The 23,183-nt window shown below is 41.7% G+C and overlaps 1 long non-coding RNA gene across 1 annotated transcript in view; it reads right to left on the minus strand.

Annotated features, from left to right (window-relative positions):
* The window catches only part of LOC311590315, a 54,977-nt gene extending 35,898 nt beyond the window's left edge, over positions 1–19,079 (minus strand). The window contains exons 1-3 of the long non-coding RNA XR_014776827.1: positions 18,859–19,079; positions 17,815–17,880; positions 12,284–12,316 (exon numbers count right to left, since the gene is read on the minus strand). This is a non-coding gene — a long non-coding RNA (uncharacterized lncRNA). The remainder of the gene's footprint in view (positions 1–12,283; positions 12,317–17,814; positions 17,881–18,858) is intronic.
* Positions 19,080–23,183: the final 4,104 nt, after the last annotated feature.

A 23,183-nucleotide genomic window follows, 5' to 3' on the forward strand; every position in this document is an offset into this window, starting at 1 on the left:
CAACCACTTTGGAAATCTATCTGGTGCTATCTCAGAAAAATGGGAATAGGGCTTCTTCAAGACCCAGCTATTCCACTCCTTGGAATATACCCAGAAGATGCTCCAGCACACAACAAGAAAATTTGCTCAACCATGTTCATAGCAGCCTTATTCATAATAGCCAGAACATGGAAACAGCCTAAGTGTCCCTCAACAGAAGAATGGATAAAGAAACTGTGGTACATATACACTATGGAATACTATTCAGCTATTAAAAACAAGGAATTCCCGAAATTTGTGGATAAATGGATTGAGCTAGAAATGATCATAATGAGTGAGTTAACCCAGAAGCAGAAAGATTCAAATGGTATATACTCACTTATATCTGCATATTAGTCCAGTCGCTATCTTAAAGGGTTTTGGTTTGGTTTGGTTTTCTGTTTTGTTTTATTAAGTCTTTCAGTTGCTTGGTTAGAGTTACTTCATGATGTTTTACTTGCTTGTTTGTTTCTTTATTGTTTTATGTATAGACTATTGTAAAAGGTATTGTTTTCCTGTATTGTAAAAGGTATTGTATTCCCTTCAGTCTGTCATTTTTATTTAGGGATGCTACTGATTTTTTGTGTGTTAATTTTGTATCCTACCACTTGCTGAAAATATTTATCAGACGTAGGAGTTCCCTGGTGTGTTTTCAGGGTCACTTGTGTACTCTATCATATGATCTAGAAATGAAGGTATTGCTACTTCTTCCTTTCCTATTTGTATCCCCCTGATCGTCTTCAGTGGCCTTACAGCCCCAGCTAAGACTTCATGTACTATATTGAAAAAGTACAGAGAGAGCAGACAACTTGGCTTTAGTGACACTGCTTTGCATTTCTCTCTTTTTAGGTTTTTGGCTGTGACCTTGCTGTAAATCATCGTCATTATGTTGAAGAATGTCCTCCGTATGATTTTTATCATTCTGGGGTGTTGGATTCTGTCAAAGGCCTTTCCATGAGATGATCATGTGGGTTTTTCCTTCAGACTGCTCATGTGGTAGACTACCTTTATTGAGTTACATATGCTGAGCCACCCCTGCACATCTGGAAAGAAGCCCACTTGATCATGATGGATGATTTTTTTAACCTGTTCTTTGTATTTTCCTGAGAATTTTTGCATCTATGTTCATAAAGGGAAATTGGTCTAATTATCTTTCTTTGTTGGGTCTTTGTATGGTTTAGGAATCAAGGTAACATGTGACTGTAGCCTCATAAAAAGAGTTAGGTAATGTTCTTTCAGTGCCTATTTTGTGAAATTTGAGGAGTATTGACATTGCCTCCTTGAAAGTCTAGTAAAGTTCTGTGCTGAATGCATCTGGCCCCAGGCTTTTTGACTGGGCAACTTTTTATTACTGCTTTTATTTCTCTAGGGGTTATGAGTCTATTTAAATTGCTTATCTGATTGTTACTCAACTTTGACAAATGGTATAATTGAGGCAATTGTCCATTTCTTTTAGATTTTCCTAGTTTGTGGAGCAGAGGTTTTCAAAGTATGTCCTTATGGTTCTTTGGATTGTCCTTGGTGTCTGTTGTTAGGTTCCCATTTTCATCTCAAATTTTATTAATTTGGATTTTCTCTATTGTTTTTTAGTCATTTTGGCTAAAGGTTTGGCAGCACTAACAACACTAACTTGTCCATAACCCTTAACCCTAACCTTAGCCTAACACTTTGTCCAACCAAACCATATACCTGAATCCAACCCTTTGACTAATATTAACCCTTAAGCAGTTCTGATACTTTAAACATAATCCTAACCCTAACCTCAAATCTTAGTCTTATCCTAACCCTAAAAAGTTACAAACGTTAAAACCTCCACAGAATAAGCTATAGACACAAGGACTTAGAGGCTTGTTTGAATATTGGAAGCAGCACATACCCTATCTACAGCTAGTACTCCAACCCAGAGAGGCACAGGAGTAGGAGGCCCCTTACAACAAGAGGCACCGACACTATTTTAGTATACACAACAGACTATAAAACACCCATACATGCAGACACAACCTTACCTGGCATCGCAGGCATGATTTATATTAAGGGATATGATAATTGGATATCATGGCAAAAATAGGACGAAACCTGAAACCTATTGGATTTTAATTGTAAACGTTTTACATACTCTGATAGTGAAAATTTGGAAAAAAAATTTAGACCTTGTTTGAGGCATTAAAAGTCTAAACCTGCAGCTACTAGGCCAATCCATAGAGCAATATATGTTGCTAGATATCACTGCTTCCTTGAGTCAGAACGACTGGAGAAACGTTCTACATAGAGCACATAGAAATGGTCCATCCAGCCAAGGGAACGTGACAGGATGGTGAAAAACCCAACCTGACTGAGGAACTTGCAGCCATTAGAGGTCTCCCCACCAGAGGTGGAGGCTATGGAGGATCACCCAACCTCTACAGGGTCTTGGGGGACCCCCTACAGATCAGATCTAAGAATGCCTGGATCACAGATGGCTCTACCTTGGTAACAAATAATGTGATGGCCTGGAACTCAGCCACTTTCAGTCCCCAAGATGGTGAAAGCATCACAGAGGATGGCCAGTCCAAGTCTACACAGCATGCAGATGCCCAAGCAGCAAGGAGGGCTATACAGCAACCCTTCTACAAAAGCCACAGATTGTATACTTACTTACAGTCTCTTGTGCCTTAGCCAACAGTATTGCAGCCTGGCCTAAAACTCGGAAAAAGTCAAATTTACAGTCCATGGAAAAGGACTTTGGCTTAAAGAGGCCTAGTCTTTGATAGCAAACTTGGGGAAGCAGAAGCAGGCCGATCTCTGTGAATTAGAGACCAGCAGGGTCTACAAAGCCAGTCCAGGACAGCCAAGGCTACACAGAGAAACCTTTGTCTTGAAAAAGCAAGTATATAGTGTACACTCCAGCCAAGGTACGGAAGCTGCAAGACATAACAATACTACTGAGCAACTCGCCAAGATTAAACAGGAACAAGCACCTAGAACTAGACTCAAAAGGGAAGACGACACATGGGAACAAGTACCACCTACCATTAAGATAAAGAAGGTCACCTCCTGTCAGAACACGGTCCAAGAGTGCAGTGTGTGATGAGATTTCTGGGTGCTGGTGAGAAAAACGCCAAGAAAGCAAGAGAAGAGTCTTGTGGCCTCAGTTTCTTCAAAAACATGGAACTGTTCTAGGCTTCTACTTCCATGCCCCTCCTAGGTATAGCAGATAGGAGTGAGTTTACTTTAGATTGTTTATTATAACTGGTTATTGTTATTTGTTTATATGCCTCTGTGGAGGGGATCCTTCAGGTGCGGCTTATCTGTCACATGTGGCTTGCCCGTGTGATGGGACACTTTACTCGTGTGACTCCTCTTCGCCCTCAGAGTATGTCTGATGCCCTGAATAAAATTTGTTAGGATGACCCACGCATATTGCATGGCTATGAAGAAGTGTGTCCTTGTGTTTTCAATTCTTAATTGGAGTGGGATTTGTGCACATCACTTCCTCGCCTGCCTTTAAAAGAAAGGCTAGCCACACACATCCCCAAAAGCTGCTGATTGAGTGAGGAATGTGGTTTTTTTTGTTTGTTTGTTTTTTGTTTGTTTGTTTGTTTGTTTTCATAATAAAGAGTTTAGACAGAGGCAGAAAGACCCAGATAGAGGAAGGAAAGAGAAGACAAGGGAGGAAGGCTGTGATGTAATGGCCGAGAAGTAGGATAAAGTTAGAGGCTAGCTAAGAGATTGCCCCAGCAAAAGGCCAACAGCCTCGAACTATGTAGAAGTCTCTGTGGCTTAATTAAGCCTCAAACAGGATCTGAGAATGCACCACAATAAAAAAGTGGCTATTGCATGAGAATTTAGTCTGCCTCATTTATTAGTTCCCTTCTCGTAGGTTCCACCACTTCTAGAATGGTAAACAACTTAATGAGTAGCCATGCTGGTATTATCAAAAAATAGGAAATCCAGGGACACATGAACTAAAATAGTGGGTATATAAATGCAATATTCAGGCACCCAGGCATGTTACTAAGAATACTAGCAACAGATAGGGAAAATCACCTACAGAAGCCAACTAGATACCACCACATTGGCAAGGCCACACATTATGAGGTAGATGTATTTAACCCTATAATACAAATAGACTTTATAGGACTATTGACAAAAATCTAGGAATAAATGCACATGTCCAGTGGTGGCCACCTTTCAGGACCAGGCAGAGCAATAGCACACACTAACCCCTCACAGCAAGCCATCACACACGTTCTTTGGTTCTGGTGAAGGACTTTTCCAAAGTCTATGATAACAGATTCTGACCAAGGCACACACCTCCCAGGGAGAAATGACCCAAGAGTTGGCTAAAGAATTAGATATCCAGTGGTATTTTCACACCCCAACCTAGAACATCAGAAAATAAAGAGATGTGGTAGCATGCTCAAAGAACACCTGTTCTTTGACCTGTAGTTGGCTGTTTACAATAAATATTCCAGCAGAAAGCTCTTGGATTAAAGGTGTGTACTAGGGCTGAGCCACACCACAACTAGAAACAGGTTTTCCCAGTAAACAGCACAATCCCAGGGTTCATATTGTAAACACTGTGTCACTTAATAATCCTGTAACACCTGACATTTTTTATCTTCTTAATTGTAGTCCCGCTAGCCTCTCTTTCGGATTGGCTCTGTATCAGACACTACGAATAACTGCATCCTGGTGCCACAATCTTACTGTGATACCACACAGAGACCTGAGGTGAACCAACTCCCTCCCTGGACTGATGATACACACAGGGCCCTTTTCTGAAGATACTACCACAGCTGTTGCTGCAGCCCACTACATCCTTTCCCTGAGACCTCCCCAATCATTAAGAAAGATTCAATGGACTTTGTACAACAACCATATTTAATAACACCAACAGCCTTCAACTGGAATGCTAGGGAATGGACACATAACGTCTGTTGGAGCACACACGAGGAGCATACATGCAAACGAGTGGGTAAAACTTAGTGCATTATAACCAGTGGGTTAAAGGTTTATCAACCCAGGCAAATGCAACAACCCTACCAAAACCTCCACCAATCCAAATTGTTGCAAATTTCTGGAAAGATACAATATGCTAAAGCAGTTTATGCAGATCATGGGCTAAACTTAGGCTAACATTCAAACTTGTTGGTCGCCCTCTGTCATCAATACCGTCTCTACAAGTCGAGCCTCCAACTGTTCAAGAAGCTGGGCTAAACTTAGGCTAACATTCGAACTTGTCGGTCGCCCTACGCCATCAGTACTGTCTCTACAAGTCGAGCCTCCAGCTGTTCAAGAAGCTGTTAGCTGCGATGTAACTTTTGCATGGAGCAAAGCTGTGGAAGTCAGCTTTAAACCCGAGTGGCACCGGTTCTGGTCCAACCCAAGATGGAAGCAGACAAGGGCTGTGGATTAGAAACTGATGGATCCAACAATAAAGATGACACAGCAACAATAACAACCAAACCACCCTTTTCCCAGAGTGCATTTTAACCCACATAATGATAGTATATGCCCCCGTTTGGAATAGAGAAAGAAACAGAACAAAACGGATAATGAACACACACACATACTTCCCTAATCTTCCATACTTTGAGCATCTTGGCCTATCCACCAGTAAAGTGTAGGATTGTTCACAAATCCTATCTTGGGATTGGTCAATTTCTAATATTTCTCAACTAGACACCCCATCATTACAAATTCAAATCTTTTGGAATGTATTGGAACACACAGCAATACCCACTTGTGTTTACTGAACCCGAATATCAGTCCTTTGTTATAAGCTGACAACAAAGAAGTTTAAAACAAACCCAAGTACTTTCAATTCTCAGGATTTCACATTATTGCAAACCAGACTTTGAGGAAACATATAAATTTAATTCCACCACAGTCCCAAACTACATCACTCTATATCGCCTAACTTTAAATTGATTTGGGTATGCTTAGAAGTAAAACAAAATTTTCAACATTTGCGGTCACAATTTAACAATACATGGGGCAATCAACCTGTAGGAAACTGGTTAGTTTATGCAGAAAACTCCAGTTCTAAAATCATGCCCCACATAAATGAAATGTATCTGGAGTGGGTGCACCCCCTAGTGGTGTGAGGTGGTATTACAACAATATGAGCAAATTCGCTCAACTACTCTGCCTGATGGATATAATATAACAACAATGAAGATATTATCAAAATCATCTAGCATGATGCATTGGGCATGTAAAGTATACAATGATTCTGGGATTTCCAGCAGTGAATCAAGAGCTCAAAGAATAGGACTTCACATACACAATCTAATTGATAAACTAGTTGTCTTGAAAGGTACCAGATATGTTTGGATTTAGGTTCTGGAATTCTGGACAGTATAATCTCAAGAATGTACCAGTAATAATTGGGTTATATACCTATTATAACTACGCCCAAAGGGCCCCACTGTAAGACTACATAGTAAATGGACTCACGATGACTCTCTCACTATGGAAAATAAAGGTTACAAACCTACCAATAAAGGTAGAGAGCCTTGCCTAAAAGCTTACACACCAGGTGTGTGGCTCCATCTATGCCTGGGGTTCTCCAATTCAGTGCCGTTAGGTGGTCAAACTGAACAAGCTAACACCAAGCGACTCTGACTACACTGTCATAGAGGGATATCTCAGGAACTACTCCAAGTCGCTGGACTGGATTTGCTTTAGTGCCATTCTACAGACAACCCTACAAGAACTTATAAACAAAGATCTAGTGGTGTGCTTAATAAAAAGAAAATGTCTTGGTGGAAATCCTTTGGACAGGAATTTAGCTATAATAATTTAATTCCTGAAATGATAACTGCATTTTGCATGGCTGGTAGATTGGACTTTAGGGGACAACAGACATACATTAACCTATGTATATACTGCAATTTTTTTTTTTTACCTAGAGCTACTATAGATGAGCAGTGTGTTGTAGATACTGGTAGTCAGGCTACTGTCATTAAAACAGATCATGAAGATTCCAAGGAAATAACAGGAATAGAAGGTATAAGTCAAGATTGACAATAGATACAAGCAGCTTACATACATATCAAATTGTGGGATAGAGAACCCATTGCCATTGGGGCATTACTCTCACGAGATATTTCATAACCAGTAACAGGGCTGGGGTTAATACTATTCATTTTGGACCTATGGCTCACAAAAAAAAATATATAAAAAAGCAACAGTATCTTATAAGGCACTCTCATGACAACGTTAACAATTATAAGCAGTGCAATTACACACTGCTCTTCAGGCTTTACCAAGCAACACACTCTAAAGGGAGCACAGAAGGAAATAACGGAAAAGATAAAATGAATTACTAAGGGAAAGCAAAATAAAAGACCAGCTAATTATAACTCACCAATCTGGCTAGTCATGAAGCCATCAGGAGATGACAGGTACAGTGGACTTTGGAACAATCAATGAAATCTCTTCCATGATACCCGGAGCATTACCCAATTCTGAGGAACGCATAACTAAAAAATCAGCTGCAAATGCCAAATGTTTTGTAACCATAAATATGGACAATGTGTTCTTCACCATGCTGACTCATAATCCATTAAGATGGTCTGTAAACTCTAAGATGTCTGTGTAAGCCTTAAAGTAGGTTTTCAAAATGACAATTTAAACTTTACTTACCAGGAAAGTGGGTCAGAGGAGAGGACATCCTATTGAGACTTTAGGTGAGAGTAGCATGGAAGAATGGGGAAATAGTAGGATCCACAGGGTCCTGGAAACCTACAAGAAGAACTTTATGACAGGCAGATCTGGGTCCTGGGGTCCTCCTCAAACTAAGGCACCAGCCAAGGAGAATATAGGCAAGTAAACTTCGAACCCCTACCAAGACCTAGCCGACAAACATGATATTCTCCACTGCTGAGTGGAGAGTGAGACCTGACTCTCACACGAACTCTGGTGCCCCTTTTCTGACCATGTCCCCTGGATGGGGAGGCCTGGCGGCACTCAGAGGAAGGATAGCAAGTTACCAAGAAGAGACTCGATACTCTAAGAGCACATATAGGGGGAGGAGGTCTCCCTCAATCACAGACATAGGGGAGGGGAGAAGGGGGGAAGTGGGAGGGAGGGAGGAATAGGAGGAAACAAGGGAAGGGCTAACAATCGAGATGTAATATGAATAAATTAATTTTTAAAAATGACAATTTAAAAATAGTTGAGGTTTTCCTTTGCATAGGCCTGGATAAAATAAGATTCTTGAAAAAGCCTGCTTGTTTACTTACTTGTTTGTTTGTTTGTTTGTTTTAAAGAAGCAGTAATGTGGTTTTTGTCTTTCTAAAGGTCCTTAAAATGACCACATGTGGTGGCACACACCTTTAAGTCCAGCACTTGGGAGGCAGAGGCAGGTGGATCTCTGAGTTTGAAGCTCACCTGGTCTACAAATAGAATTCCAGGACATGTATGTATGTATGTATGTATGTATGTATGTATGTATGTATGTATGTATGAGATTTATATATAAAATCACAGAAAAAAATTACCCTCTTAGTCTATGGAATAAAGAGTTTATTATCTCAAGGGAATACCACTGCCAATAGGAAAAACATGTCCATTTCTTAAAGTTAATTTAAACCTTCAAGTAATTGGGACCATGTTGTAAACCACACTTGGGATAAAGTTGAGGAAGGTGGTATCTCGCTCGGAACTGTAGGATTACGTCTAGTCTTATGTTGTGCTGGGGATTAAACCTGTGCCTCCCTGTTACTGTTGAGTGGCCCCTAGCTGCTGGTCTGCTTCTAGAAACTGCATTCTCCATATGGTCCAGATAACCTGGACCATAAAAGCAAGTCTGAAAGCAACACAAATTCCTTAAGGGTCTCATTAAAAAAAAAAAAAAAAGGCAGAAGCCCAAGCTTGCATATGGCTCTTACTACTTTATTCTCAAAATATCACTGAAAATAAAATAGTTTGTGTGCACGTGTGTATGTCTGTGTATGTGTGTGGAGGCCAGAGGATCACTTTGTGTGCTGTCTCCTAGGTACTCTCATTGTTTTTCTTTAATTTTGTGAGGCAGGGTCTCTAACTGGGCTTACTTACCAAGTAGGCTGGGCCAGCTGGCTGAATAGTGATTCCCAGGGACCCACTGTTTCTACCTATCCAGAGCTGTGATTACAAGTGTCCAATGAGCCTGGTGCGTTCTCTATCTCTCTCTCTTTCTCTCTCTCTCTCTCTCTCTCCTCCCTCCCTCCCCTTTCTCTTTCCATATGTGTTTAACTGAAAATAAATATTTTCATACAATCTATTCTGATTACAGCTCCTCCCAAATCCTCCCTACTTCCCCATCCATCCAAATTCAAACCCTTTCTCTCTCTCTCATTAGAATAAAAACATGCATTTGAAAAATTAATAAGATAAAATAAAAACAAACACATTAGAATAAGACAAAAACAAATAGACAAACAGAAGAAGAGCTAAAGAAAAAGCAAGAACACATACAGACATAAAGACACATACATTCATACACACAGGAATCCCATAAAAACACAAAACAGGAAGACATAATACATATGCAAAGGTATCTGAAAAGATGAATACTTGTCAAAGCCCCAAGGAAGCGTTCTGAGATATAAATCTTCAAAAAAATATCACTGACTTCAATTTATGTTAAACCATCCCTGAATTTCTGGCATGGAACCTGGTTGATCATGATAGACTATCTTTTTTTATGTGTTCTTGGATTTGGTTTGCAAGACTGTTACACAGAGCTCTGGCTGTCCTAGACTCACTTTGTAGACCAGGCTGGCCTCAAACTCACTGAGATCCGCCTGCCTCTGCCTCTCGAGTGCTGAGATTACAGGCATGCACCACCAATGCCCAGCCTGGGAAAACAGTTTATAATTCTTTATTTCTTGGGTCTTTGTATGATTTAGGTATGAGGGTAACTATGACCTTTTAAAAGGAATTAGGCAGTATAGTCTCCGTTTCTGTTTTTATTTTGCGGAATAATTTGAAGAGAACTGGTATTAACTCTTCTTTGAAGATGTGGTAGAATTCTGTGATGAATGCAGCTGGTCCTGCACTTTTAGGCTAGGAGACTTGTAATTACTGTTCCTGTCTCACTAGGGTTATAGGTCTGCTTCGACTGCTGATCTGATCTGGATGTCACTTTGGTGAGTGGTATATGTTAAGAAAATTATCCATTTCTTTTGGATTTCCCAGTTTGGTCGAGTACAAGTTTTTAAAGTTTGTCTTTATGATCCTCTGGATTTCCTTGGTGTCTGTTGTTAACCTCCCCCTTTCCCCGTGTTAGTTAATTTGGACAGGAGCCTGTCAATATATTGATTTTACTCTAAGAGCCAGCTTTTTGCTTCATTGATTTTCTTGTATTTTTGTTTGTTTGCTTGTATTTCATTGACTTCAGCTATTTCTTTTGAGAATGGTTTCCTCTTTTTATTCTAGGGCTTCCAGGTGTGTTGTTATTAGTATGAGATCTCCCCAATTTTTTTTTTTTAATTTAGGCATTTAGTGCTATGAACTTGTCTCTTAGAAGCTCCTTCATTGTGTTTCGTATGTTTGGATATATTGTGTTTTCATGTTCATTCAATTCTACAAAGGTTTTTTTTTTTAACTTAATTCTTAATCCTGTCTCTGCTTTTCTTTACATGGAGAGCTGCCCAGTTGTAAGCTTTCTGTTGTTGCTGGTCTTCAGCGTTAATCTGCCATGGGTCAGCCAAGTTACAGGATGCTACTTCAGTCACATCAGCTGAGTCTTGCTTTGTAGCCAAGTACGTGGTCAATTCTGGGGGAAATTCCATGGGCTGCTGACAAGGAGGTATTTGCTTTTGCTTTTGGTTGAAATGTTCTGTAGATGTCTGTTAGGTCCACGGGTAATGGTATCATTTAAGTCCAGTGTTTCTGTTTAGCTTTTGTCGGGATTGAGCTGTGTATTGGTGAGCCTGTGGTACTGAAGAGACTGTGCAAGAGTCAGCATGTGAGGCTAGCTGTAGCAGAGTTTCTTTTATGAACTCAGCTGCCCTTGTGTTTGGTGCATAAATGCTTAGAACTGCAATGCCCTGTGGACCCTCCTGTCAGGTGTGGCTACTGGGAACCCTTTGTAGGATAGGCTAGAAGGGCAGGTGGCTGGGAGGGTCCACAGGAGGGAGGAAAGCTGGGTCTGCAGACGATCTGCGGAGTCCCCAGGGAATGGAGGAAGAGAGGGATGACAGGCCCCTGTAGGTGCTCTGCTCCAGGTCTTGGAATGAATTAGGGAATTTGCAAGGGAGGACAAGGAGAGTGAATATTGCCTACCTGATTCCCAGGGAGAGGGTTTCTCTAGTGCTGGAGGCTGAGACAAAGGTTCAGGGTGAGGAAGGAAGGCTAGGGGTGAAGGTCTGCGCAGTCCCCAGATGATGGGGCCAGAAATCTTTGTGTTTCTTGTGACAGGGTCTCACTCTGTAGCTCTGGCTGGCCTAGAAATCACTCTGTAGACTAGGCTGGTTTTGAACCAACAGAGACACACCTGCCCCTCTACAGGGATTAAAAGTGTGTACCACCACACCCAGCCATGTCTGCTTTTGGGTTTTTGTTTTTTTGTTTTTGTTTTTTTTTTTAAGTTCTGGGAATCATACTCAGGCTGCAGGTACTTTATCAACTGAACAATTGCTCCTTAAAAGGGCTTTTTAAGGCTGAACACATTTCTTTCATTGTATAAAATACCATCATAATGTAAGTGTACCATAACTTCCCAAGTGGCCCCAAACAAGGAGCAAGGAATCTTACAGACCCACTGAAGGGGTTAACAATATGGCCCTCTAGAATGTTCTGTCATTTGAAACTCTTGTGGCCCACAGTTCAGGAGCAGTTAGAAACACTCAATAGATGGATATGACCAGGGTATATGTGGCTGAATCAGTTCAGTGGGGGAAATAGTCTGGAAGATACGGTAACAGTCATCCTGAGAACTCCAGAACAACAGTGACTCTTTGGACAATCTGACATTGTTCCTGCACCTTAACGAAATCCCCTTGAGCAGAGCTGGACAGCGCCAGACTGTGAGAGGAGCTATAACCTCTCCACTGTGAGAGGAGCTATAACCATAGGCCCTATAGAGACGCGTATGAAATGATATGGTGGTTAAAATCAGGTGCTGGACAGCGAGAAACTCCAACATATGCGCCTGCATCACCTCTACTTTTCTTTACAATATAAAACTAAAATAAAAAAAAACAACTTATAATGTTCATTAATACTTAAAAAAAACTATTTGCTATTACTACATTAATTGAAACTTGGAAATACGTTCATAAATAATACTTACCATTTATGGGAACATAGTATCCTCCTTCTTAGTCTAAGAAGAAATAACATAAAAATGAAATAATTTTATTAGTTTATAAATATTTTATAAGGCAAATTTATTTTTCACCTTGCAAAATATACAGAAAAACCTTGGTACTTATTAACATTTAGAGTAAACAATTAGCCTACAATTTAATTATGATGCTGAGCGGGTATGTTCAGAAAGTTATTCATGGAAAGTTTCAAGTTCTTACACGCAGATCTCCAAACTACCCTCCTGTGTACACTTTATTCGGAAGGAAGGGAAACCACAGGGGCTGACATCCTCCCTCCACCCTTAAAGGGCCAATTCTCCCGCTACCGGTGTTTAGACTTACATGTTCATTTGGCTTTTAGCTTTAAGGACGCTGTTTGATTCTGAAATTCTTCCTCTTTCCCCTGACACATGGGGCACCTCAGGAAGGCAGTTTATCTACTGATGCTGCCCCAGAAAAAGACTGGCATTTTAAAGGCCGTTCACTGGATATACAGTTAGGATAAAAGAGTTATATTTTAATTTTTTAAAATATTTCTTTTATGTTGTATATGGTGTTTTACCTAGGTGCGTATCTGCACACCATGTGTGTGCTAAAGTCTTCACAGGTCAGAAGAGGCACCAGAGCCCCAGGAACTGGAGTCTCAGATGGCTGGGAACTGAAAAGCAGCCAGTGCCCTTAACCACTGAGCCATCAATTCAGCCCCAACAGGTAGGTTTTAAAAATCTTATTTTAGAAAAAAAAAAAGTTGAAATTTTTTTCCTGATCAACCCTTACCCTTTATGTTGATTTCTTTCTTTGTTTCTTTCTTTTTCTTTTTTTATTTTTTATTATTATAATTTATTCACAGTACATCACCACTGTAATCCCCTCACTATTATCTTCCTGTTCCCACCCTCCCTCCCTTGTCTGCTCTATCCCCCTCCTTTGGGTTCCTCCTCCCCCACCTTCTGACCACAGTCCCCCATCCTCTTCCACTGTGTTCCCACAGGGCCTCTCCACCAAGGGCAGCGGTCAAATCATAGGTACCAGAGTTCATGTCAGAGGCAGTTCCCAGTTCTTCCTACCCACTTCCCCATGTGGAGAATGAATTGAATTTCTTTATAAAAATGCTGGCCGCTCTTACACTCAATTCTTCTGCACAAAAATGCGTGAGAATTAAAACAAACAAAAAAACCCCACAAAATACTGGAAAAACCCAAGTTATAATTACTAAATGGGCACACCAAATTTATCATAACACAGGGGAAACAAAAGCCCAAAGCCTAGAGCAGTGTGGGGGGATGGAGCGGGTACCAAACATTAAATCCTTGCTAAGTGTTCTCCTCCTTTAGGAGAACATCACCGCCCTGAGAGCTGCCCTGATCACTTGAAATGCAAATGGATCCTAAGCCTCTTGCCTCTGCCAACCCCACAGACCAGAAGACAGCGGGGATCAGCTCCTCCTCCCAGCTTTCCCACAAAACACCTTGAATTGTTGTGTAGACAAGAACAAACGGACGCCAAAGATAGCAAAATCTTTAAAACCGACTGCTTGAGACGGTCCCTGTAAAAAACTAGGGACTCAGATAAATTGCTCAGGATAAAGTAGGAACGAAGATGCTCAACGAGATGGCAGCGACCTTACCACCAGACAGCAGATGGCCTGAGCAGAGGCGCCCTAGCAACTACAGATGCCTAGTTTGCAGCGTGCTAGCACATGCTCCAGGGGTATTTGGTGTATTTGGTGTATGTACACTCTATAATGGTAGCAGCTTATCCCCTAGACTAGTCAGAATTGTGATATTGTTAAACTAATACTGAAGGCAGACTTTAAAAGTTAATACAAACTAAGCCTGGAGGCACATGCCCCTTGTCGAAACATGTGAAAGGCTGAGACAGGGATCCTGAACTCAAGACTCGTTTGTACAAGACAGCAAGACACTGTCTCAAGAAACAAACAGGCACGACAAAAAAATTTAATACAAAAACTTAAGAATGGGGCCAGGTGTGGTGACAGGCATCTTTAATCCCAGCAATTAAGAGGTAGAGGCAGGTGGATCTCTATAAATTCAGGCCAGCCTTGTCTACATGAGGAGTTCCAGGACAGCCAGGCCAACCCATTAAGATCCTACAAAAACAGAATAAAACACATTTAAGAATAGAACAATGTGAAATTTAACTGGCTAAGTCCAAGACACTCAAAAGACAAAGCTTGGTATCACCTGCTACAGGGGATCTTTAATGGTTTATTGTTAATACACAATGACACAATCAAGGAAGTAGACTGAGAACGAAAAACAGAGCAGAGAGAGTCCTGCCTGTGGTCTTTGGTTGGCACTGGTAACTTGACCAGTAAGCTGTTCCTTCCACTGAAAAGCAACCTCCCCTAACTGATAAGGCCAGCTCCCGGGGCCTCCATAGTTTGTACAAGGCTGATGCCACTCCTCAGCTTTCCTTCTCGGAACCTAAAGTACAGACACGTGCCATAAAAAAGATAACTGCATGCCCGAACCTGGTACAAAACCTTGGTGTGAGTCTCTAACAGCTTTCTAAGACGTGTGTCTGATGATGCGATCTCACCAACGGGGATGCTGTACACTCTGAGTGACACCTTTTGGGAGGGATACATATGATGTTTTAAATACTCATTGTAAAATTTTAAGATGATTTTAGACTTAAAGAAGTGTTACATAGGTAGCAGAGTTCACGGACACTCTTCACTCAGCTCCCACATACTATACCCTTTTCAAATACTTTTTCATTTTGAAATTATATGATACATCATTTTCTCCTTCCCTTTTTTCCCTCCAAACACTCTGATGTACCCACTCTTGTTTTCTTTTGAATTCACAGCCTCTTTTTCTTTAATTGTTGTTCCCTTCGCCCCTCTGTGTGTGTATGTAAGTGTGTGTGTATGTGTGTGTGAGTGTGCATATGTGTGTGTGTTCCTAACTGTATAAATATAACCTCCTCAGTCTGCATAATGTTACTTGTGTGTATGGTCTCAGGGCTGACTATTTGGTGTTGGATAACCAATTGGTGGGCTCTTCCCTGGGAAAGACTATTTCTCCTGCTCTCAGCATTCCTTGCTTGACTGTAGTTCTTTGTCTTGTGAAGTTTAGAAAACCAAAAACGTAGAAGTATCAGCCTGCCACTGATAGCTCCCAGAAGTTACCCCGGTCAATGCCAACCCATATCCTTTTCCTCCACTGCTGTGAACTAAAATCCCCACCCCCATCTTCTTCTCCCATTATCCCTTTCTTTCTGCCCGGAAGTTCTGCCTTCTGCTTCCTGCCCAGATATTGGCCATCAATTCTTTATTACAGCTAATAGGTAAGTGAAGTGAAAAAGGATAAGTGTTTACAAAACATAAGACCAGTGACAGACTATAGAAATAACGATACAAAATCCAGCTAGTTCCTCTCTGCCAGTTTAGCAATCAACAACTGACTATACAGAGACACACCTTCACACAATGGACCCCAACACTAGACTGTCTACATATGAGGTCTAACAAGACCTTTCTGTGAGAAGAGCCAGTTTTCTGTAGTAATATTCCTTGTTCTCTTTCCTTTATCTGAGAAGCACATTTGGCCCCAGCCATCGAGTCTCCCACTTACAACAGAAGGAAAATAAGCATTCAACAATCTGGTTTATTGAACGGAAATGATGAAATTTATAAAGAGAAGTGTTATGCGTTTTTATGGGATATCATATACTGCAATATTCAGCAGCACATGAAGATTGATTAAATTAGTGTCCAGCAGCTACTTCTGGTGGTTCTATCTGAAATAATTTTAAAAAGATTATTAGCTGATTACAAAGTGTCTTCCATTTTTTTCATGTCGTCCTAGATACGGACTTGCTTCAGCTTTACTGTCTTACAAATTTTTCCCTTTAGAGGCCAAAGCTACTAAGAAATTCCAGACTGTCTTATGTGTATACTATTTATGCTTATTGTCTATTCCTGCACGTCTTCCACCACACAGCTTGTTTCTCTTAGAATGAAGGCTAAAGAAAGCAATCTTAAAAGTAGAGATTACATCACTGAAGACAAGGTACATTTACAGCTCTGGTGACTGCAATAAGTCTTAGTTTTAGGTGAATCACATCACAGATGTGAAAAGTATCTTCCAGCAACTTAAAAGATACAAATCTGAGTCATTCAGTTACTTTCTACACTGGATTCACAAGCTAGTAACACAGCTTCCAGGATGTAAGGAGCAAGGAGCCTCATTCTTATGTTCCAACCAGAGGACTGCCTGGTGAGGCAGCAGATAAGTGCTCTTGTTACCAATGTAACTGACATCCAGAGTTAAAATTAATGTCACATATGTTTTTTCTTAAGAGCCAAGCATGGCGGTGCACACCTTTAATCCCAGCACTTTGAGAGGCAGAGGCAGAGGCAGGCAGATCTTGGTGAGTTCTTAGGGCCAGCCTGGTCTACAAAGTGAGTCCAGGACAGCCAATACTACACAGAGAAACCCTGTCTCAAACACAAGCATGCACACACACACACACACACACACACACACACACACACACACACACACACACAAATTAAGGCTACAAAGCATTTTATGAATTAAATGGATTTAAGTTTAACCTATTATCACATGGATTCTAGACCCATCCTATACCTAGTAATGACTATACACAGACTTCATTTTCATGTTTCAATTCATGTATCTATTGGATGAGCACTACAAGCACATATGTCAGTAGTTAGCTATGATTGCATGTGCATCAGCCCTCCATTCAGACCCTGAATTAGAACTCAATTCAGTGAGGGAACTTCGGCTCTGGGAGGTTAGCGATTTGACCAGAGGTCCACACTTGAGTAGAAGCAGAATCTTTAAATGTGAGCCTCAAAACTCCAAGCGTGTGCCCTCACCCCTGAGCTACTCCATGTCCTGTTTCAGAGCTTAGCAGGCTTTCCTTATCTTTCTTAAGCTCTCATACGTGTCCACATTGTATGTTGAACACAGTGCCTCTCAATACCCAGGTAGCAGTTCCTGGTTTTCTAAAGTTGGACAAGGCAGAGAATGAACATTGGAGCATGAGTATGTACTCGTTGTATGAACGTAACTAATAAGAGCAGGTGAAAATAAATAAATATGTTTTGCCTTATGGTTTAAGAACATAATATAAACTTCATTTCCTTAAAAAGAAGTTGTAGTTATTCTAGCTGGAGAAAAACTGTTAAAGTATATTGAGAATGTAACCACATCAAATAACCTGTAACATAGACTACTATGTTATCATAGAATATCATGTTATCATAGAATACTATGTTATCATTTTGCATATTTCAAAATGTAAGTTCCGGAAATGGGTAGAAATGATACAACACTGTGAATATGTGTAATCCGTTGAATTATAACCTAGATGGTCAAATGTTCATTTCTGTTATATACAGTTTATCAAAATTATTGAAAAACACAAAAAACTTTGAGGAATCTACTTAAGATTACCAGACTTTTCGGTGGAAACTAGGAATTATGTACAGAACTGTCATAGATACCATACAAACCAAAGTCACAGTTGAGGCAGCTGAAATCACAACATGACAGAAGGGACAGACAAATTCAGATCTGACCTGGACAATACAAAAAGCAAGGTCAGACTTGTAGTAAATTATATATCATGTACATTTCTATTCATTTTTAGCTCGTGTTATAATCTGAACAAATAGGACAAAGATCTCCAGAGTAAGTCATTACTTCCTAAGCAACCACCTAGCATTTTTAATTCTTTAACACTTGTTTTTCCTGGGGGGCTGGAGAGACGGCTCAGAGGTTAAGAGCACTGCCTGCTCTTCCAGAGGTCTTGAGTTCAATTCCCAGCAACCACATGGTGGCTCACAACCATCTATAATGAGATGTGGCGCCTGTTCTGGCCTGCAGGCTCACATAGGCAGAATATAAAATAATGTATTTTATATTACATAAATAATAAATAAATACATCTTTAAAAATTGTTTTCCCTAAAATTACCATTTTCTTTCAACCACATAAATAGTCAAAAGTCAAGGAAGAAACGTCTTGAAATCAAGATCAGGTGCCCAACACTGTCAGAGTCTAGCCTTACCTTAATAACATGCACGTAACACATGAGAGCCCTCTACACAAAGGCAGCAGACATACCTGAAGAGCACCTCTGAGATGCTTTATTTAGAAGCACCTCTGTCCATTCGGGGGTAGGGGGGAGCCACTTTTGATTGATTTGCTTTTTAAGATAGAACACTGCAAATAAAAACTAAAAAAAACAAAAACCCAGATGGAGTTCAGCTGCATAAGTTGTTTCATAAGAGCAGCTGAACAGTGAAGAGATACGCTTACTTTCAACTGGAAGGCAGCAGGGTAACATTTACTTTATCCCGAGTATATTTTAGTTGCAATAAATACAACTTCTAATTTACAGTCCAGGTTTTCAATAACTTTTGAAACATAGAGGATGGGGAAAAGTAAAATAGTGACTCTAGTGAAATTTTTTTTGTGTGTGGGTATGAGACGAGAAAGCGTGCTAGAACACACAGGGGATAGTTAATTGTCATTGCCACTTTGCCTGGACTTGCCTGGGAGGTGCACCTGTGAAGGCGTTCCCAGAAGTTTAACTGAGGAGCGAAGACCCACCCTGAATGTAGACAGCACCGTTCCAGGAGCCGAGGACCTGGGAAGAAACAAAAAGGAAAAAGAATAAGTGAGCTGAGGGCCAGCATTCCTCTCTCTCTACCTCCGGACTGCAGGTCTGCTGTGACTGGCTTCCTCACACTCCTGCTGCCAAAGCTTCTCCCTGGGATGGACTACCGCCGCCTCAAGCCGCAGCCCCCAAATAAATCTTTCCTATCGTAAATGTTATTTCTTACTGGTTGTTTGGTCACCAATACACAGTACAGTGTTTATGTACTCATCTTGTCTCTTTTTAAAGAGTTGTTATTTCAAAACGCAGTAGCTAGCTAATCAAGTCTGGAGAATTTGGGGGAGGTGGTCTGCAAACCTCTAAAAGTATATCAAAAAGTTTACATGTTTTTGACTAGGAAGGACATTCATAACTTTTATTATACCTTTTAAAAAATCATCTATTATTTGTTGTGGTTAATTTACCAGTATGGCCTAGTAATGATTATTATCAGTCCTATAATTATTATTACAACAATATTTTCTAACCTGCTAGCAATCAATCAAGACATAGGCACCTGTTATATTTTAAAATAGCCTTAGTTAACCGAGGGCAGGGCAGATATAATCCCTTAAACTACTTCCCATACTGGGGCAGGTATCCCATACCCTGCCCCAATCCCATGCCATCTGCTTCTAATAATTTCTATCAAGCTACCTCCCATCCATAATCCCAAATACTTGCTGATTATCATCATCTGGGCAAATCCTCCATCCACACTGGCCACGTGCTTCTCCTCCACCTAACCCCTGGCGGCCTTCTTTCTTCCTCTCCTCTCCTCTGGTCTCTCTTCTTCCCAAGATTCTCTGTCTCCCCCAGCCCAGGAACCTTAGCCACGCCTATTTTATTTGTCCTGCCCAGGTGTGCCTGCTGGCCTTTTATTAATTAGCATCAAAATACATCAGATGAGCAATTATTCCTGAGTCTTCCACTCTATTTCTAAATAGCATATTTCTAAAAGAGATCTTATGGTGAGGTGGGTCACTTGATGCCAAGCCCGATGACCTTAGTTTGACCCCTTCCTTGTAGTGGAAGAATGGATCTGATTCCCCTGTGTTGTGCTCTGTCCTCCAAACTCATGCTGTGGCATTCAAGTTCTGCCTTCACTTGCCAACAAAACGAATAAATAATTCTTTTTTAAATTAAAGAGACATATTCTCAGATTTTAAAACAAAATAAAACAAGTCACATTCTTGAACTAAGTCTGGGTTACTGACTTTGTATAGGACCTTTGACACAATCCTTCCCTAACCAGTAATCTCAGTTTCTAAACCAGCGTCAGCATCAGCCTGTCTCATAGAAACAGAATCAGCATCAGCATGTCTTTTACAATCAGCATCAGCATCAGCCTGTCTCTTAGGACCAGTGTCAGCATCAGCCTGTCTCTTAGGACCAGTGTCATCATCAGCCTCTTTCTTAGGACCAATATCAGCATCAGCCTGTCTCTTAGGACCAGTGTTGGCATCTGCCTGTCTCTTAGGACCAGCATCAGCATCAGCCTGTCTTTTAGGACCAGTGTTGGCATCTGCCTGTCTCTTAGGACCAGCATCAGCATCAGCCTGTCTCTTAGGACCAGCATCAGCATCAGCCTGTCTCTTAGGACCACACTCACTATTTCCCCTACCTTAATCCACTTTAAGAGACTAGATGAATAAAAGGGAAAACAATGTAAACAGGGTACCAGGATTCATCTCTCTCTGCTCCCTGACTTTGAAGCCACAAAGAACCACTTACTGTCCCTATAACACATATATCCCCTTGTTAAAATCTGTTTTCACACACTCCTATCCTGGCAGAGTCCCACACAGAGTAGGACTAGAAATGTGCTGATAAAACTGCATAAAATGCCAACCCTTGAACACCAACACACCCACAAAAACTTCAACATAAAACCTACCCTTCCTATGTATATATGCAAGCATAAAGACAAATCAGAGATTGGGGGTATATCCAAGCCCAACCTGAGACCCATGGGAGAGAGCCAACTCCTGACACTATTAATGATACTCTGCTATGCATAGCTGTCCCTGAGAGTCTCCACCTAGCAGCAGACCAAAACAGATGCTGAAATTCAAAGCCAAACATTAGGCAGAGTGCAAGGGAGTCTTGTGGAAGAGTGGTCTGTGGCGGGGGGGAATATAAGAACCTAAAGGAGACAAAACCTCTACAAAAAGACCAATAGAGTCAAATAATCTGGACCCAGGAAGCTTATGGAGACTGAAGCACCAGCCAAGGACCATGCAAAAACTGAACCTAGGCCACCTACACAGATGTAGCCAATGGGCAGCTTAGTCTTCATGTGGGTTCCCTAGTAAGGGGAACAGGTGCTGTCTCTGACATGGCCTCTGTGGCCTGCTTTTTGATCACAAGCCCCTGGCAGGGCTGCCTTGCCAGGCCTCAGTGGAAGAGAATGTGCTCAGTCCGGAGCTACTTGATGTGCTGGGGTGGGCTGGTGGTGGTGGGGGGCTCCCCTTTTCTTAGGAGTAGGGAGGGAGGGAGGGAGAGGGGCAGGGGGAAACTGGGCTTTGACATGGGCTTTTCAAACCTCATAGCTCATGCCCAGTGACATACCTTCTCCAACAAGGCCACGCCTCCTAATCCTCCCAGTCCTTCTCAAACAGTTCCCCTCCCTGATGACTAAGCATTCCAATGTATGGGCCCTATAGGGGCCATTCTCATTGAAACCATCACACCCCTGTACACACCCTCAAGAGTCAGTTCAAAGGTTACCTCTACTAGGAACCCTTCTCTTTTATCCCTTGTATGATGTGTGTACTCTAACTCCTGACCCTAGCAAGTATTTCTAGAATAAAGCATTAAATTAGAGCCAAGCATGGCGGTGCATACCTGTAATGCCAGCACTCTAGAGAAAAAGGATGAGGCAGAAGGATTACGAATTCAAGGACAGTTTAGGCCTGGACACGTCAAACTAGTTGATGTAGCTTGATGACGCAGCCCTATGCTTAGCATGAAGGATGCACCTTCATTTTGGTTATGTGTTTTAGAAGGGCTGGAGGTTTTCATGCCTGAGTGGCCTGCTTCTCGATGATCAGCCACTGAAGGCCAGAGTTAGTCTCCTCCTTGGCTTTCTCTCTAGCACAGCTAGAGGGGCCCATACTGGCCTGGAATTTGTATTCTCTGTTTTACCTTCCCTAGTCCTGGAAGTCCAGTCATGTGCCAGGACACCAGGCTAAGGGATCCAGTTGTCCTGGGCCTTTAGAGGCTGGAAAGTGGCTCCATAATTCTTCCCTGTTGTCCGGATGTGTAGTGCTCGGCATAGACTGGTCCTATCCTGGTACCTTAGCACTCTTTATCTCCCACTGCATCTCAGGGAAGCAGAAAGAGGCAGGGAGACCTTGCTCATACTGACCATACCTAAACCCTCTGTGTAAAGATCACTCCACACATAACTCACCAGTGGCTTAGCCTGGGAAATTAAAAGAAGCCTAGTCCTTGATCAGCGTCTCATACTGCACCATGACAATCAGGTCACCGTCAGATCCAAATGCCGGCGTTTAGATAAAAGGTGGCGTTCATCAGGGACCAGGGATGTGTGAAGCCAGTTCCGCTCTGCCCGAGGAACCATCTCCTTACCACTGGCGAAAGGTTCAGACGGGTGTCTGTGATACCTGTCAGTACAGCGAAGTGCATGCTGGCCTCCAGGCTCCCTCCGTATCACAAGCACCCGGAACACAGTTCAGGGTCCATGCCGGCACCCTGGCTATTCTCAGCCACCCCTTATGACAAACTTCCGTGGCCCCAGCTTCTCACTTCTCCTTATAACCCTGCTGCTTTGGCCACACATGCTCTCTTTGGCCTGCACCGTCCTTTCTCTCCCCTGCTTCTTCCTCTCTCACTCTACTCTGCCCCTGCTTCTCTCCCAGTCATGTTCAGTCTACAACCTTCTCTCCCTGTTCTGGATTCTTCCAGGTGCCTCTGACTATCCCCTTCCTCATATCTACAATGAGAGCCTTCTGCTTAGCTATCCCTCCGCGGGGCCACACCACCAGTTTATATACATCTGGCACTGAAACTCTCAGCTTACACATCTTCAAGTTTGCCTCAGTTGTGACCCTATCGCCAATGGCAATAGGGGCAATGCTTTATTGCTTCGCCTTTGTATAGTGTTGTCTTTCTACTTCCCCCTCTCAACAGTACGACTGTGATTTGAATGTCATTTGATTGTAAATATTATCTATTAAAATATTAAACGTGAACAAG

This window comes from Acomys minous (genome assembly GCF_964271855.1).
Source record: "Acomys minous genome assembly, chromosome: 19".
Classification (NCBI taxonomy): domain Eukaryota; kingdom Metazoa; phylum Chordata; class Mammalia; order Rodentia; family Muridae; genus Acomys; species Acomys minous.